We start from the raw sequence: 13,145 nt of genomic DNA on the forward strand, positions 1-13,145 counted from the left end.
CGACGACACCGGATTTTCTTCGTCAGACATTGTCTTTGATCCAGATATTAGGATTAGTTTGAAGCTCCCAAATACCTAACAGAACTGCCGGACGCAAGCAGCGCATGACGAATGGGTGCAGCCCATAGGCGACAATGTAGCATGCGCTGCGACGTTTCTACCGTTGTGAGACTAACTTTTGTGCCGAAGGGTGCGTATAAATCGCAAAAGAACCAAATCAAGTGTCAAAACATGACCTTTCATGATGCTGTGAAGCGCTGCTAATCTACCGCGTTATAAAAACGGGTTGAAAGTATAGCGGTTCAAGGTGTAGTCAGTAGTGCCTGTGCTGCCCGGTTGCAGTTAGCAGGATTCAAAGAAACCGGCGTTTATAATGCATTCAATTCTTATCACTAGAAATGTATACCATATATTTATTTGGACACCACGTGCTGCCTAATCTGATCTACTTGCTTTTTCTTCGAACACTCAATGCAATGCAGGGAAAACGAGCAATATGTCTGGAACGTTCGTTCAAGCAGCCGCGCCTCTGTGCACGTTTGGGGAGCAGTAAGCCACGCCGGCCCCGGACCACTTCACGGATAGGATAATGTTTGAGGCATACATGACTATCTTGGAGACTTTTGGTGCCATATGCGCTTTCCCTGACAGACTTTTGTGGCTGCAGCCGGATGGCGCACTGATACACATACAGCCAGGCGTGTCCAGGACCTATTAGACTGCCTAGGAATCACGAGGGTGGACTTGCCAGCAAGAAGCCCTGACCTCAACATAGAAATTGTTTGGGGCATCATGAAAAACAATTTGTCAAATAAGGTTTGTCTGACCACGACAAGTGGGGACCAACTTTGGGAAGCCGCAAAGGAAGAGTGGGAACGACTGCGGCTTTTGCTTATTTTGTAGATTCGTTGTACGATTCGCTTCCAAAGAGAATCCGTTCGTGCCATTTGTTTTTCTGGGCAGAAAGGTTTGCGAAAATGTCCACAACATTCAGTATTGTTGTAATTCAGTGTTCTTTTGAATGTTGGTTTCTTTTGCGTGTATTATGTATTTCGGCGTTTTACTTTTACATCCTCAGAAAAAAATTATTTCATTCGAATGCAATAAACCATTGCAACATCACAATTTTAGTAAGAAAATTCTCCATCTCTTGCTTCTATTTATTTCCATCCTACGGCCAATCCCCAATGTGGCATGGTAGGCAGCCATTAACCTGCGAGCGGAAAAGGTTTTTCTCCTCGGAAATTCTTAAGCCTCAAAAACGAGTAACGCAATGCAAAAACACGTATTGCGACATGCTTATTTTTGAACATCTGTCCACCCTTGAAAATACAGTACATAAATGCATAACCACATGCTTAAGGTGGTTATGATATGTGTCGCGGTTTGAACGCTGTTAACCAAATGCAGAATTTTTTTCTCACTTCGTGCAAACGAATTCCAATCGTTATCAGACTGTTTCGGGGAAGCATGTTTCCGGCGGTAAGGCATCGCTCAAACGCGTCGCGCACTGGCAGCATTCTAGCCGTGTCACGTTCGCAGCTCAGCCGGCAGTGCTCATCCAGCGATAAAAAGCCGGTGCTCGCGACCTGGAAATCACGCAGGCCTTTATCTTCGTCGCCCGCGAATGCCGCAGCGTCGACGCGCGTGGCGCTATCGGCCAACCCATCTCGAAACCGGTGATTGTCGCTAGGTGTCGCAGGTGCAGTGCGGAGGAGCCTTCGGGCCACTCTAGAGAAGTGTGAACGACTCTGTACAAGGCCTCGTGACGCACCTAGCTGTGTTCTGCGCAGGTTAGGGGCGAATGACAGGTGAAAAGCCCTCAGTTGCGAGTCACCGCTTGTGTTATCTGCTCTTTCTACGTCCGTCGCCTATTTACGCCGTTTTTTTTTTCCGCGATGCTTGAAGGACTAGTTCAAATTTCGGTATTACTCAGGAGTTGAGTAGGCGTACCCATCTGCACAATGCCGTTACCATACTGATCCGAATCAACACGCTCATAATATCGAGCGGCAGCAGCCTACCAGTGGAATGAAACTTAGTTGCCAACCGAGCGCAACCAAATGCCGACGGTTGCTAAGCGTGTTATGAAGTGTGTAAGAGTTAACCACCGCTGTACTTTACAGTAAACTAAATTTCCTACGCAAGTGACCAAAACCGGCGGCAGCGTGTGCTTGCGTCTTTTAGGCAATAGCGCGCATACAGCTCGTTCGGTCGAAGGGCCGTCTCCGTGACCTAGGATTGACCTGAATACTTCAGAAACGTGACGGAAATATTCGCACAAGCTGCGAATGAGCAAAAATTCGCCGCGACAGAGTAATTACAAAATAAACACGGAAAAGGCACCGTCGAGTGCTCCTAATTTGGTCCTGCGACCACTTTTTCACTGGCCCCTTTTGGCTTAAACATGGACCAACTCACACAGCAATTCACGCTTCTGAAAAACGACCAACGCCGCTCCAAGCGCTCGCTTTCTAACCCCCCGTCGGCGCAGTTCAATCCCGCGGTCCTGTCTGGAACCCCGAGATGAACGTGCTGGATACATTTCGCCGAGCGGTCGAAAAGGGACCCAACCTCTCAGCCTTGCAGCGAGTGCTGCAACGGCTTCTTGCAGCGAGGAAAGAGACAACTCACTTTGCAGCCCAAGAGTCCCGCGCAGCTAGCCTGAAAGCGGCGCCACACCGTCGTCCCGACCAACAGTCACGTCCTTCGAAAGTTCCAGAACTTTGGTCGACGCTTTCCATACTGCTTGGTCCGCACCAGGCAAAAGGCATTCGCTCCATGCTCGCACAGTCGCCTGTTTCCGCCTGCTAAACTGCTGAAGAAACACGAAGTCCCGCAACCGCCGAAAACCAGAGCCACCCGACGACTACCGCAGCCACACGAACGGCGCGCAGTGGTATTGACGGTAAGGCAAGCGCTGATATAGCCCTTGCGGTGACGTCACACGTAGCAGCGAGGCCCTAGCGACAGTGAAGCATAGTATGAAGAAATTTTCGGTCACTTAATAGTTTGAAGTATCGAGGCGTCGAATGCCTGACCATTGGTGCATATATATATTTCCACCGATGGCGCGCGCACAATTTGTCCCTGAACGTAATGACCGTTGGATAATTTGTATTCATCTTTTAAAGACCTGTGGAAAATCTCAAAAGTTTATTATAGCGAAAAATTTATACTTGAGACTGCTCAAAGGGAGCACGACTACAAAACCACCGCCGCACACGCGCGCTCACTTTTGGCGCTCTTAATTCAGTTTCAATAGATTGACCGAAAGTTTGAGCTATAAAAGTGAGCACGAAACGACGAGAATTCACTGTGTGAGCGTGTGTTTGAGGAAGGATCGCGCATAAAAGGTTTTACCACTAAACGCACTGATCATAGTGCTTGCACGAGGCACAGGCAAACGGTGATATCAATATAAGATGGAATTCTGCATCTGGCGCTTCTAGCCCTCGCAATGAAAAGAGGTAGGATTAATTTTTCCCTTTGCAAAACAAACATCTAGTAGAACCGGCTGTTACGTTCGCGGTTGCTGCGTTTTTCCCGGTACGTTTTTTTTCATATGAGCCAGATAGTCCATCTGCCACAGAAGCCCCTACAACTGAAACTCGATCGCCTATATCTATTACATAATGCAAATGTTGCATAATTCCCTTGTCGTACGTCACGAAAGTCACCTCACGATGGTAGTTTACACCGTCCCGGAATTCGTTCAATGCGCGCGTAATGGCGACGCCGGCCAGAAAAAGCGATACTATATACGTACTCTATATAGGCACTTGTTCGCCGCTGCGTTCGGCGACGTCTGGAAGCACCCAGGCCAACGCCAACATACTTACAGACCATGTGATTTTTGTGCGTCTGTTGGCACAGTTGCATCGACGCTGCGACGCTAGCGCAAACGATAGCACAAAAACGAAACTATGCCGCGGCAGATGGCACAAACAGCGCTGTACGAAATGCGCTTGCGTGGGTTCGCTCCGATAATTTTGTTTCTGCCATCCGCTTTATTCTTGTCGCCTGCACCTTAATATACAGAATTTCTAGATTCCAATATAGCGATGATTCTGTGAAATTTTTAATGCGGCCACCGCGATAGCAGCGAAGAAGCGCGCGCGTACCGCATCTTCGCACGCTCCAGGCATGCTGCCTCTTCATTGCTAAATACCTTCCACAAACAGCTGCTCAGGCTAACCAAGACTCATCGCAGTGCGTTTCTGAAGGACGGTATTTGCTTATGTCAGCTTTGTTCCCCTTTCCCTTATATATCGTGTTCATTCTATTTGATCGCCATTGGATGTGCCATACTGGGCACATCCAATGTTCCCAGTATGTCCCACAAATCCTCTTGGATAACGTTGCCGTAGGCTCGCCTGATATCCAGAAATGCTAGCCATAGGGGCCTGTGTTCCTTTTCAGCAATCTCTATATAATGCGTCAACGGAAACAGATTGTCGATAGCTCGAACCTCCTCTGTTTCCGGAACCCCTTGTGTAGCTCCCCTAGCACTCTCTCGTTCTCCACCCAAGCCTGCAGTCTGTCCTTTATGAGCATGCATCACCACCCTATAAACCACACACATCACTGATATGGGACAGTATTTGCTTATGTCAGCTTTGTCCCTCTTTCCCCTATATATCATGACCTTCTACTTTATCGCCATTCATCCACTATCATTTTGTTTACTACCTCTATTAATGTTTGCTTGGGTTTTGGTCCTAACTTCTTTAATAATATAATCAGAATACCATCTGGCCCTTTCGACGTGCCACTAGCAGCCTAGCTACTTCTCTTGTAACGCGAGCGCTTGGTTGCGCTCTGTGGAGGGCAGGGCCACTGCGTCCGACACGGCCGCTCATCGACGCGAAGTGGCATATGACGCGAAGTGCCACGCCCAGGTCCAACTTCTGCGCCACTCGACTGCGATGAGTGGCCGTGTCGGACGCAGTGGCCCTCCAGAGAGTGCAGCCACGCACTCGCGTGTTCAGGGTGGGCGACCCTGTACGTATGGGACCGCTGCTCGCTTCGACCGACGGATGCCTCGGAGACTGCAGAACCACCATGCCTGATCGTATTTCAGACCATTGCCACACGCTGTAAAAAATTCACATTACTAACTTGCCTATACTCTGCACAAATCAGGACGAAAGCTCGGAACGGAGGAGCGCCCTTATGGCCACTCGAACACCCATAAATTACGCGAAATGAAAGCGTATTTTCATACGGTCAATTACGACAAGATTTTCCTGAGAAAGCTTCGAAAAGACTTTCATTCTTCTGGAGCGCCTTCGAAGGCACATGCACTACACAATTGCGAGCACACAAACCACACAAGTGTCCTTTCACAACGAATGTACCACACCACACGTCCAGAGCATCCAGAGGCCGACCAAACAAGCAAGTGACGCAAAACGCCCGCGCCCGCACGACCGCGATCCACAAATCACAAATGACGCCAAGCCAATCTATAATCCACAGGTGAAAATAGCGCTTTCGTTAATACGACGAGGTCGGAATAACGATTTGGCTTGGCTTTTCGTTATTTTCACTTGGTCGAAATAAGCAACCGCACGACTGCCGCAGCCACACGAACGGCGCTCAGACTCGGAGGTGTGGGCGGTAAGCAAGTGCTGATGTAGCCGTTGCGATGACGTCACACGTAGCAGCGAGGCCCTAGTGACAGTGCAGGGGCGAAGGAAGTTGCCGACTCATGGCTTTATTCCGTTCATGACCACCAGAGCGCAGCAGCTTGAGCCGGCCGGCACGGAGCGTCGCGCGGCAGACACATAGCAACGGTTTTTCGTCTGCACTGCACTTTGCTATCAGTGGCTACTGGTGCCGAAAACACCGGAGCCTGGGCATGAAACGCTCGAATAACCTTTTCTTATTCTCATGCTCTGTGCAATTATCACATGCGTAAAGTAGTAAAATTGTGCTCGTGATGGCTTTGGGAACCGAATCACATCACTTTAAAGCCGTTTAGATCACTGAGTTTGTAAAAAAAGGGGAGTACATATAGATGTATTTGTGCCATTCACTTCGTAAAAAGACCTCAAATGTGGTATGTGTTCGTACGTGTATTTTTAATGTGCAAGAAAACATGCATTATATTTTAAAATTGCTACAAGGAGGCAGTTGACTGATGGAAGAAGCTGGAAAGCTTGACAATGTTTAAAAAAAAATACTTCCCCGTCAAATTGATCCCCGTCGAGCGAAGCAGGCCTGACTCCAGCAGGACTCCACGTTTCGTTCCACCTTAAATAGTGCCGACATCCATGGCCTGGAATATAAAAAAAATGATTCCTCAGCGTCGGGCAAACGCAAATCAAGCAAATCACAGTACAAATTTATTATTTCTCACAAGAAAACGCGAGCGTGTTTTCGCACACAAAAATTACCCCTAACTGCATTGTGTATCACATGTGATACAAGCCTAAATGTGGCTCTCGCGGCATTATGAAAAGGTTTTGCAGGCTTAAAATGTGCCCAGATGAAGTAAAGGAGCAATTCTCTACGTTAATAATTTTTTTTGAAACGGGAGTATGTGTCACAATTACAAAAATATAGCATTCACTTACCAACTTGGTGCGCACAACTTGTGACGCTGCGTCCCCGTGTTTGCAAACAAAAATGAAGTGCCAAACAACCTCGAGAGGTGCAGCCACTGCCAGTGTAGTTGCTAGACATGAGCTAGATTCCCACTAAATAATGACACGTGTACTTATCTTTATCGGGCGACCACGTTTCGCCGCCTAACAAGCGTTATCGCACAGCGCGGGACGCGCCTGCATCTATCCGAGGTTTCTGGCAAGTCATCGATGCTTCTATTCGCTGTCTGTTGTAGCCGAGCCTTATGTTATTTGATTTAATCGCCTGACGCGAATGGTGTAGAACTTTGTGGAAGGCACGCGGGTCCCAACGATTAGTCTGGAACATTCGACGACTGATATATAACAGCCGACGCGCTTGACCCGCGGATCAGATTTTCGACGATCGCCGACCGTGTTCGCCGCTACCGTTGTGCTGTAAGTGTAGCCTCTTTTGTGGGCACAGGTTCACCCAATAAAAGTTAATTTTGTCTTTCACAGTATTGCTACTGTGTTCTTCAACGTCACCACCACGTGGCATCTGTCGGAGGTGCTTCTTTTTTTTGTTCATGTACCGGACGCCCCCGACAAGCAATGATCCAAGCCCGGACCGCAAAGAGAACACCAACGCAGTCCCGGACAATCGAGCAAGCCGCCGTCTTCAACAGCTGCCGCCGGAGCACGGACTTCTACCTGCGAAGACCAAGAAAATTGTGACCGAGGAAACACCAATGGCAGCCCCAGCGTCCCCCATCGTGCTGCAGCAGCCCAGGGAACCACCGACGTTCTGCGGTTCCACATTTGAGGACCCGGAAAGCTGTCTGGAAACGTATGAGAGGGTCGCTACGTTTAACAGCTGGGCAAGCGACGACAAGCTGCGACATGTCTATTTCGCATTGGAGGACGCCGCCAAGTCGCGGTTCGAGAATAGAGAAGCCACCTTGACGACGTGGGACCTGTTCCGAAGCAGCTTCCTGCAAACATTTACAAGCGTCCTGCGTAAAGAGCGAGCCCAAGTTCTACTGGAGACCAGAGCGCAGCTGCCGAATGAGGCGATCGCAATCTTCACTGAGGAAATGAGCCGTCTGTTCCGGCACGCCGATCCGGAAATGTCCGAAGAGAAGAAAGTCCGCCTACTGATGCGTGGTGTAAAGGAGGAACTTTTTGGCGCAATGACAAGAAGCCCACCGACGACCGTAGAAGAGTTCCTTCGCGAGGCCACCAGCATTGAGAAGACACTCGAAATGCGGAACCGACAATACAACCGCCGCACGAACTCGACAAACTACGCCGGAGTTCAGTCACTGGCCACCGACGACCTGCACGAGACCATCAGGGCAGTCGTACGAGAGGAGCTTCAAAGGATCTTCCCTTCATCGCAACCTCAAGTGGCCTCAGTCGCCGAAACTGTCAAAGAAGTCCAGCGATCGCTGGGAGTTCGCGAGGTACAATCACAATCATCGTAGCCCCAGCCAGAAGCGATGACCTACGCCGCCGTCGCCCGCCGTCAAGGTCCCCCTCTACGACCGCGCCAGGACCCTGTAACGCCGCAATTCCGTCGACCACCGCCGCCGCCGCCAACACGCCCACTCGTCACCCAGCGCAGCTACCCGAGGAAGACCGACGTTTGGCGCGCTGCTGACCACCGCCCGCTCTGCTACCACTGCGGCGAAGCAGGCCATGTGTACCGCCGATGCCCATACCGCGACCTGGGATTGCGAGGGTTCGCCATGGACGCACCGCGCCCTCGGGGAGGCGAACGCCCTCGTGACATCGCCGACTACCTCGCCGCTACTCAGTGGAGCCCTCGACGGCCGTCCCGGTCGCCGTCACCAGGCCGCTACCTGTCACCGCAGCGCCGTCCATACACTGGCCCAGCACGGGGCCGCTCTGCGAGCCCATATCCGGAAAACTAAAAGCAGCAACCGATGGAGGTGCGGTTGCTGTTCGTCGAACTTACGAAGATCCTCCGCCGCCGACGAAGACTACGCAGAGACCATCTCGACGACATAATAACGACACTCCGCCGTCCCGACGAAGACAGGAAGCCAAGACTACACCGACGAAAGACGACTTGACGACGCGACGTTCGAAATTCAGTTCAACACGACGCAGCCGTCATCCGGCACCAAGACCTAACTGCAACGCCAGACAAAGAACTACCGACCTCGACGTGCTTCTCGACGGCCACGCAGTTACCGCCTTAGTGGACACAGGGGCTGATTACTCAGTAATGAGTGGACACATCGCTGCCCAGTTGAAGAAAGTTAAGACCGCATGGGAAGGCCCTCAAATTCGGACCTCTGGAGGACACCTCATCCCGCCGACTGGAATCTGCACGGCAAGAATAACCCTTCATGACCGCACTTACCCTACCACCTTCGTTATCCTACAACAGTGTTCACGAGACGTCATTCTCGGTATGGTCTTCCTGAACAAACACGGCGCAATCATCGACCTGAAGTCGAAGTCAATGACACTGTCGGAAGGTAAAGCGATACCGCCGGAGAGCCCTCGTAGTCACCACGCCTTGAGTGTGCTCGAAGATCAAGTGAGCATCGCGCCTCGCTCCATCATTGTTATTTCGGTTGGCACCGAAATACCCGCAGCCGTAGAAGGTGTCATCGAAGGCGACCAACGTCTACTGCTAGACCGTGAAATTTGCGTCGTAAGAGGGATCGCTCGATTGCATAGAGGGAAAACTGAAGTGTTGCTGACAAACTTCAGCCAGGAGTTCAAGCACATCAACAAGGGCACGACGATCGCGTGCATCGAGGAAATTCTGGAAACCAGTAATGCGTTTGTCCTCTCGGATTCCGCCGCACCTACCCCGACGACCATGGTTCCCGAACCAGACTACGGCATTAATCCAAGTCTCCCCGTCATTAAGCAACAGCAGCTCAGAAGTATACTCCGACGATACAAAGGCTGCTTTTCGACGTCATCGAGGATTCGACAAACACCAGTCGCCAAGCATCGCATAATCACCGAGGAGTGCGCTCGACCACTCCGTCAGAGCCCTTACCGAATTTCGCTGAGAGAACGTGAAGCTATAAGAGAACAAGTCGACGAAATGCTGCGCGACGACATCATCTAGCCGTCGAAAAGCCCGTGGGCATCCCCTGTTGTCCTGGTAAAGAAAAAGGACGGAACCCTACGTTTCTGCGTCGAATATCGTCGTCTGAACAAGATCACGAAGAAGGACGTATACCCCCTCCCGCGGATAGACGACGCATTGGATCGGCTCTGCAACGCAAAATACATCTCGTCGATGGACCTCAAGTCTGGTTATTGGCAAATAGAAGTCGACGGAAAAGATCGCGAAAAGACCGCCTTCATCACCCCAGACGGCCTCTACGAGTTCAAGGTTATGCCATTTGGACTGTGCTCGGACCTGCAACGTTCCTGCGCGTTATGGACACGGTTTTAGCAGGATTGAAGTGGCACACCTGTCTCGTTTACTTGGATGACGTCGTTGTCTTCGCCGCAAATTTCTACGATCGTCTTAGGCGACTCCACAGTACTAGAGGCCATGAAGTCATCAGTGCTCACTCTGAAGCCAGAAAAGTGCCGCTTCGCTTACGATGAGCTTCTGTTTCTAGGCCACATCATCAGCAAGTCTGGAGTCCGCCCTGACCCGCAGAAGACAGCTGCCATCGCACAGTTCCTGCAGCCCATCGACAAGAAGGCAGTGCGTAGATTTCTTGGCATGTGTGCCTACTACAGGCGATTTGTCAAAGACTTTTCACGCATCGCTGAGCCGCTGACACAGCTAACTAAATGTGACGTCGAGTTCAAGTGGGAAACGCCTCAGGCCGACGCATTTCAAGAACTCAAACGATGCATGCAGTCGCCGCCCGTACTAGCGCACTTCGACGAGCACGCTGATACCGAAATCCACATTGACGCCAGTAGCCTAGGCCTCGGTGCAGTCCTAGTCCAGAGAAAAGATGGGCATGAACACGTGATAGCTTACGCTAGCCGGTCGTTATCAAAAGCGCAAGGGAATTATTCAACAACCGAAAAGGAATGCCTCGCCATCGTTCAGGCCAAAACGAAATTTCGCCCTTACCTGTATGGCAGGCCATTCAAAGTGATCAGCGACCATCACGCATTGTGTTGGCTAGCTAACTTAAAGGACCCTTCAGGACGGCTGGCACGGTGGAGCCTCAGACTACAGGAATACGACATCACTGTAACCTACAAGTCCGGACGAAAACACTCAGATGCCGATTGCCTATCACGCGCCCCCATTGACCCTCCGCCGGAAGATGACGAGGATGACGACGCCTACCTTGGAATAACAAGCGCGGAAGACTTCGCCGAACAGCAATGAGGAGACCCGGAGCTAAAAGCCCTAGTCGATTATTTGGAAGGCCACACCGAAGTAGTCCCTAGGGCATTTAAGCGTGGATTTTCTTCGTTCACGCTTCAAAACAACCTACTCGTGAAGAAGAACTTCTTACCAGTCCGCGCCAACTATCTTCTTGTTGTTCCGTCGGCTCTGCGTCCAGAAGTACTGCACGCCTTGCATGACGATCCGACCGCTGGGCACCTCGGTTTCTCCCGGACGCTATCAAGGATACAAGAAAGATATTACTGGCCGCACCTAACCGCCGATGTCGCCCGTAACGTCAAGACATGCCGAGACTGTCAGCGACGCAAGACACTACCGACAAGGCCAGCGGGAATACTACAGCCGATCAAGCCTCCTTACCGACCTTTTCTGCAGATCGGGATGGACTTGTTGGGACCGTTTCCGACATCAACTTCCGGAAATAAGTGGATCGTCGTGGCGACGAACTATCTCACCCGCTTCGCTGAAACTAAAGCTCTGCCGAAAGGCACCGCAGCCGAAGTGGCGAAATTTTTCGTCGAGAACATTCTGCTGCAACATGGTGCTCCAGAAGTCCTCATCACCGACAGAGGAACGGCTTTTACAGCAGAGCTCACGCAGGCCATTCTGCAATACAGCCAGACAAGTCACAGGAGGACAACTGCCTACCATCCGCAGACGAATGGTCTCACGGAGCGCCTGAACAAGACCCTCGCCGAAATGCTAGCAATGTACGTCGACGTCGAGCACAATACATGGGATACGGTCCTGCCGTACGTAAGATTCGCTTACAACACGGCGGTGCAGGAGACAACACAGAGCACGCCATTTAAGCTGGTTTACGGCAGCAACCCGACGACGACGCTCGACGCCATGCTGCCGCACGTCACTGACGAGGAAAATCTTGACGTTGCTACCTATCTTCAGCGAGCCGAAGAAGCTCGACAGCTTGCCCGCCTACGGATCAAGAACCGGCAGCGTACCGACAGCCGACACTACAACCTGCGACGACGCTTCGTCGAGTAGCAGCCCGGCGACCGTGTTTGGGTATGGACCCCGATACGCCGACGAGGACTGAGTGCGAAACTATTGCGACACTATTTCGGACCTTACAAGGTCATTCGACGTATTGGCTCACTGGACTATGAGGTCGTGCCAGACGGCATTTCGCATTCACAGCGGCGCCGCGCACGATCTGAAGTGGTACACGTGGTGCGCCTTAAACCATTTTACGGACGCTGACGAACTTCCTTATTTTTTTTGTTTTCTTTGCTACGAGTGGTTTTCTTTATTTCGTTTGTTTGCAGCATCGGGTCGATGCTTTTCAAGAGGGGGTAATGACACGTGTCATTATCTTTATCGGGAGACCACGTTTCGCCGCCTAACAAGTGTTATCGCACAGCGCGGGACGCGCCTGCATCTATCCGAAGTTTCTGGCAAGTCATCGATGCTTCTATTCGCTGTCTGTTGTAGCCGAACCTTATGTTATCTGATTTCATCGCCTGACGCGAATGGGGTAGAACTTTGTGGAAGGCACGCGGGTCCCAACGAATAGTCAGGAACACTCGACGACTGATATATAACAGCCGAGGCGAGGCGCTTGACCCGCGGATCAGATTTTCGACGTTCGCCGACCGTGTTCACCGCTACCGTTGTGCTGTAAGTGTAGCCTCTTTTGTGGGCACAGGTTCGGCCAATAAAAGTTAGTTTTGCCTTTCACAGTATTGCTACTGTGTTCTTCAACGTCACCAGCATGTGACAATACAGAATAGATTTTTTAGTTTCGTTTCTGCGGTACAAGAAGTTTGGTGTGTATCATATATGATACACCATGCGGTAAGGGGTGAAAAGCGGCAAGAAAAAAATGAAAATTGGATTTTGGGGAAAGGAAACGGCACAGTATCTGTCTCACATCTCGGCGGACACCTCAACCGCGCCATAAGGGAAGAGATAAAGGAGGAACTTAGATAAGAAAGGAACAAAGTGGTGCCGTAGTGGAGGGCCCAGGAATAATTTCGACCACCTGGCGATCTTTAACGTGCACTGACATCGCATAGCACACGGGTGCCTTAGCGTTTCGCCTCCATCGAAACGCGGGCGCCGCGGTCGGGAAGAGAATGCGAAAGTCCAACTGGCGGCGGCGCCGGTCACCGGTTGCTTCTACGTAGCAGGACTCACGCACGCCGAGGGTCCATACCGGCACGGAGCGGCTGTGTGTC

General features: G+C 51.1%; 1 pseudogene; it reads left to right on the top strand.

The window, feature by feature from the left end:
• Nucleotides 1-7,159: 7,159 nt before the first annotated feature.
• On the top strand, nucleotides 7,160-8,506 carry LOC144132624 (uncharacterized; annotated as a pseudogene).
• Nucleotides 8,507-13,145: the final 4,639 nt, after the last annotated feature.

Source organism: Amblyomma americanum, chromosome 5 (genome assembly GCF_052857255.1).
Source record: "Amblyomma americanum isolate KBUSLIRL-KWMA chromosome 5, ASM5285725v1, whole genome shotgun sequence".
NCBI classification, from domain to species: domain Eukaryota; kingdom Metazoa; phylum Arthropoda; class Arachnida; order Ixodida; family Ixodidae; genus Amblyomma; species Amblyomma americanum.